Source organism: Pelophylax lessonae (assembly GCF_965119305.1).
Source record: "Pelophylax lessonae genome assembly, chromosome: 4".
Taxonomy (NCBI): domain Eukaryota; kingdom Metazoa; phylum Chordata; class Amphibia; order Anura; family Ranidae; genus Pelophylax; species Pelophylax lessonae.
Window position 1 is genome coordinate 304,738,359 of NC_138771.1, and position 6,472 is coordinate 304,744,830.

Sequence of the window (6,472 nt, forward strand, 5' to 3'; positions counted from 1 at the left end):
CCATTGTCAGCTATAGTAGTTGCTAGAGGGGGATTAGCCATGAGTCAGCCCTACCTCATTGTCTAAACCAATGTGTGATGTTTTGGATAAATAGTTGGGTGGTCACTGACATACATCTCAAGTGTATAAAAAGTCTGTATTCTTGTTCAATAAAGGTTCCAGATCTTAAGCCCCGTACACACACACATATCGTCGTCATACAAACGTCGGCGGACGAAAGATCTGCCGATTGTACGCGTGTTAGTATGGTGCCTCCGACAGCTGTCTGCACACAATCCGCGGACAAGAGTCTTTCTTGCAAACATGAAAATTTTTGTCTGCAGACACCAGAACGGACGATTTTTCGCCTGTCAGTACAGAAATCAGCCGACAGACCGCAGATTTGCAAGACTGGGCATGCTCAGAAAATAAAAAACACAGGGAAAGTTAACCATTACATGACATCACTTCTGCAGTCAGCTGAAGTCTGCGGACAAAATTCTTGTGCTGTCCTTGTGCTGTCTTTGCACTTTTCAACAGACACCGACATCCCGGGGAGAAAAGACGAACATTTGTATGACGACGATCTGTGTGTGTGTACGGGGCTTTATACAAGCTATTCTCGGCTAGTTTTGTATGGGGGCGGCTAAAAAAAATCTGATATCTATGTTCAAGACTGATGGAAGCGGTATTCTGATGGAAGCACACAAGCACATTGTAGGGTCGCGGTTCTGTTACAACATGTTCCAAAAGGTAAACTTAGGCCTTTAAGCAACTCTGTCACTCGGGAATGCTGATGTAGGATGAGCACATGTACTGTATATCACAAACGTGAGTACACCCCTCCCATTTTTGTAAATAGAAACATAGAAACATAGAATGTGTCGGCAGATAAGAACCATTTGGCCCATCTAGTCTGCCCAATATATCTGAATCCTATGAATAGTCCCTGGCCCTATCTTATATGAAGGATAGCCTTATGCCTATCCCATGCATGCTTAAACTCCTTCACTGTATTTGCAGCTACCACTTCTGCAGGAAGGTTATTCCATGCATCCACTACTCTCTCAGTAAAGTAATACTTCCTCATATTACTTTTAAACCTTTGCCCCTCTAATTTAAAACTGTGTCCTCTTGTGGTAGTTTTTCTTCTTTTAAATATGCTCTCCTCCTTTACCGAGTTGATTCCCTTTATGTATTTAAAAGTTTCTATCATATCCCCTCTGTCTCTTCTTTCTTCCAAGCTATACATGTTAAGGTCCTTTAACCTTTCCTGGTAAGTTTTTTCCTGCAATCCATGTACTAGTTTAGTAGCTCTTCTCTGAACTCTCTCTAGAGTATCTATATCCTTCTGGAGATATGGCCTCCAGTACTGCGCACAATACTCCAAGTGAGGTCTCACCAGTGTTCTGTACAGCGGCATAAGCACTTCTCTCTTTCTACTGCTTATACCTCTCCCTATACATCCAAGCATTCTGCTGGCATTTCGTGCTGCTCTATTACATTGTCTTCCCACCTTTAAGTCTTCTGAAATAATTACTCCTAAATCCCTTTCCTCAGATGCTAAGGTCAGGACTGTGTCAAATATTCTATATTCTGCCCTTGGGTTTTTACGCCCCAGGTGCATTATCTTGCACTTATCCACATTAAATTTCAGTTGCCAGAGTTCTGACCATTCTTCTAGTTTTCCTAAATCCTCCCTGTTACATATCTTTGTGTCATCAGCAAAAAGACAAACCTTACCATCGAGGCCTTTTGCAATATCACTTATGAAGATATTAAACAAAATTGGTCCCAGTACAGATCCCTGAAGTACCCCACTGGTAACATGACCTTGTTCTGAATGTTCTCCATTGACTACAACCCTCTGTTGTCTGTCACTCAGCCACTGCCTAATCCACTCAACAATATGGGAGTCCATGCTCAATGACTGCAGTTTATTGATAAGTCTTCTATGTGGGACAGTGTCAAAAGCCTTACTAAAATCTAGATATGCAATGTCTACTGCACCTCCACCGTCTATTATTTTAGTCACCCAGTCAAAAAAATCTATAAGATTTGTTTGACATGATCTCCCTGAAGTAAACCCATGTTGTTTTTCATCTTGCAATCCATGGGATTTAAGATGTTACACAATCCTATCCTTTAATAGGGTTTCCATTAATTTGCCTACTATTGATGTCAGACTCACTGGTCTATAGTTGCTCGATTCCTCCCTACTACCTTTCTTGTGAATGGGCACGACATTTGCCAATTTCCAATCTTCCGGGACGACTCCTGTTACTAATGATTGGTTAAATAAATCTGTTAATGGTTTTGCCAGCTCACCACTAAGCTCTTTTAATCATTTTGGGTGTATGTCATCAGGACCCTGTGACTTATTTGTCTTCACTTTAGACAGCAATCTTAGAACGTCTTCCTCTGTAAAGACACATGCATCAAACGATTCATTAGTCATCCTTTCAAGTGGAGGTCCTTCTCCTTCTTTTTCTTCTGTAAAAACTGAACAGAAGTATTCATTAAGGCAGTCGGCTAGCCCTTTATTCTCTTCTACATACCTTCCGTCCTTTGTTTTTAATTTAGTTATTCCTTGTTTTAATTTCCTTTTTTCATTTATATATCTGAAGAATGTCTTATCCCCCTTTTTCAAAGACTGAGCTAGTTTTTCTTCTGCCTGCGCTTTAGAAGTTCTTATAACTTGCTTGGCCTCTTCCTGCCTAATCTTGTAGATTTCCTTATCTTCATTGCTCTGGGTTTTTTTATAATTACAAAATGCTAGCTTTTTATTTTTAATGATTTGGGCCACTTCTGCTGAGTACCACAGTGGTCTCTTCCTTTTTTCGCTTTTACTGACAAGTCTAATGCAATTTTCTGTTGCCTTCAATAATGCACCTTTTAAGTAGTCCCATTTCTCCTGGACTCCATGTAATCCGTACCAGTCTGATAAGGACTCATTTATGACTAATTTCATTTTTGAAAAGTCTGTTTTTCTAAAATCTAAAACTTTTGTTTTTGTGTGGTGTGACTCTTTCACAGTTCTTATATTAAACCACACTGACTGGTGATCACTGGATCCCAAGGTTTCGCCTACAATGACATCATATACCGAATCCCCATTTGTGAATACCAAATCCAAAATGGCCTCCCTCCGGGTTGGCTCCTCAACCACTTGTTGCAGAGACAACCCCAGTAGGGAATTTAGAATATCTGTACTCCTGGTAGAACTTGCTATTTTGGGTTTCCAGTTTATATCTGGAAGATTGAAATCTCCCATAATGATAACTTCTCCTTTCATTGTCAACTAGTATAGATCATCTAGTTCTTTGACTTGACCAGGTGGTCTATATATCACACCTACACGAGTTACTGCATGATTAGCAAACTGCAACGTAACCCAAACTGACTCTATGTTGGCCTCACCAACTTGTATTAGGTTAGATTTAATGCTATCTTTCACATACAGGGCCACTCCTCCTCCTGTCTTGCCTTCTCTGTCTCTTCTGTATAAAGAGTACCCTGGTATGGTTATGTCCCAGTCATTTCTTTCATTAAACCATGTCTCCGTAACAGCCACTAAATCTACATTCTCAGATGCCATTATTGACCCAAGTTCATTGATTTTTTTACCTAAACTGCGAGCATTTGTAGACAGGACTCTGAGCTTATCATTTCTTAACCTCTGTGCTTCTGACCTGTTCTGGCATTGTTTCGGGGGGCAATTGGACTCTTGTAATTCCACTCTTTTGCCCCCCCCCCCCTCCTAGTTTAAATACTCTTTCGCAAATTCTTGGAGTTGTTCACTAAGTACATTTGTTCCTTTGAGAGAAAGATGCAAACCATCTTTTTTGTACAGTTCCTTTCTATTCCAAGTAGAGCTATCATGAGAAACAAAGCCAAATCCTTGCTCTTGACACCATTTACTAAGCCATATGTTGAACTCCTTTATGCGCCTCTGCCTATCATTCTGAACATTATGCACAGGCAGAACTTCAGAAAATGAAATGGTGGATGCAAAATCCTGTACGTCATTACCAAGTGTGATAAAAGATTTTTTCACCTCTGACACTTCATTGCAAGCCAGGTCATTTGTCCCTAGATGGACAAGAACATCCACGTCCCCTTCCTGCTTTGCTTGCTTAACAATATTAATAATATGTCTTCTATCTCGTCTAGCAGTAGCACCAGGGAGACATCTCACAAAACCATTTTCTTTAAGCTCCACACTTCTTATGATTGAATCACCCAGCAACAGCTGCTTCCTTTGAGACTTCACTTTATCTTTTTTGTCCTTGGCTGCAGTCTTGCATACATTAGACATAGGAGTTGATGGTTTCTCACCCTCTGTGCTTGAGTCCATATCCATGTTGTCCTTACATTCTGAGAGTGCTGCAAATGAATTTTGGAGAACCACCGACTGTGGGACATGTCTTCTATCCAGCACTCTAAGTCTTCCAGAACCTACAGTAACCCATCTGCCATTTCTGGGGGTCCTCTGTGGCAGTGGCATTGCAGCAGTCCCAGCTGGAGTTTGTTTAACAGATCATTTAAATATCTCTGATTTAAAAAATGCAATTTCCTGCTGCAGTAAGGAGAATTGTCTACAGATCTGACAGCATCCGAATCTCCAAAGAGTGGAACATGAAATAAATGCACAACAATTCCTGCACTGAACCAAGTCTGCCATTTTAAAGAGGAGAAAAAAAAAAAAATAATAAGAAAATTTGTAAATTTAAGTCAAACAAATCTTACCTTTTTTTTTTTCTTTTTTCCACCTTCCAGCCTACCTCCTGACTATCTCCTGCAATATCTCTTCACTGTACTTAAAATGTTGTACTTGCAATGGAGTACTTGCAGCTATATAATATAATAAAATATAAAAAATATAATAAAATATATAATAAAATATAATAAAATATAACAAAATATTTTATTATATCTTTTCATGTGACAACACTGAAGAAATGACACTTTGCTACAATGTAAAGAAGTGAGTGTACAGCTTGTATAACAATGTAAATTTGCTGTCCCCTCAAAATAACTCAACACACAGCCATTAATGTCTAAACCGCTGCCAACAAAAGTGAGTACACCCATAAGTGAAAATGTCAAAATTGGGCCCAATTAGCCATTTTCCCTCCCCGATTTTATGTGATTTGTTAGTGTTACAAGGTCTCAGGTGTGAATGGGGAGCAGGTGTGTTAAATTTGGTGTTATTGCTCTCACATCTCTCACTGGAAGTTCAACATGGCACCTCATGGCAAAGAACTCTCTGAGGATCTGAAAAAAATGAATTGTTGCTCTACATAAATATAGCTTAGGCCAGTGATGGTGAACCTTGGCACCCCAGATGTTTTGGAACTACATTTCCCATGATGCTCATGCTTTCTGCAGTGTAGTTGAGCATCATGGGAAATGTAGTTCCAAAACATCTGGGGTGCCAAGGTTCGCCATCACTGGCCTAGGCTATAAGAGGATTGCCAAGACCCTGAGACCGAGCTGCAGCATGGTGGTCAAGACCATACAGCAGTTTAACAGGACAGGTTCCACTCAGAGCAGGCCTCGCCATGGTCATTCAAAGCAGTTGAGTGCACATGCTCAGTGTCATATCCAGAGGTTGTCTTTGGGAAATAGACGTATGAGTGTTGCCAGCATTGCTGCAGAGGTTGAAGGGGTGGGGGGGTCAGCTTGTCAGTGCTCAGACCATACGCCGCCCACTGCATCAAATTGGTCTGCATGGCTGTCGTCCCAGAAGGAAGCCTCTTCTAAAGATGATGCCTAAGAAAGCCGCAAACAGTTTGCTGAAGACAAGCAGACTAAAGACATGGATTACTGGAGCCATGTCCTGTGGTCTGATGAGACCAAGATAAACGTAATTGATTCAGATGGTGTCAAGCGTGTGTGGCGACAACCAGGTGAGTAGTACAAAGACAAGTGTGTCTTGCCTACAGTCAAGCATGGTGGTGGGAGTGTCATGGTCCTGGGCTGCATGCGTGCAGCTGGCAATGGGGAGCTACAGTTCATTGAGGGAATCATGAATGCCAACATGTACTGTGACATACTAAAGCAGAGCATGATCCCCCTCCCTTCAGAGACTGGGCCGCAGGGCAGTATTCCAAGATGATAACGACCCCAAACACACCTCCAAGATGACCACTGCCTTGTTAAAGAAGCTGAGGGTAAAGGTGATGGGCTGGCCAAGCATGTTTCCAGACCTAAACCCTATTGAGCTTCTGTGGGGAATCCTCAAATGGAAGGTGGAAGCGCAAGGTCTCTAACACAAGTGGCAACCTGTGAAGCTTGGGTGAACTCTATGCCCAAGAGGGTTAAGGTCTAATGATCTCTATGGTCTAAGAAACTGGAAGTGATGAGTATTTTGTCACTTCTGGTTTTGGTTTGGTGTTTACTGGCCGGGTGCTGGTGTTCTGTCAGAATTGGCGACCTGTCAGATTAGGTAATGGAAGTGACGTTGCGTCAGCTGAATATTTACTGCACA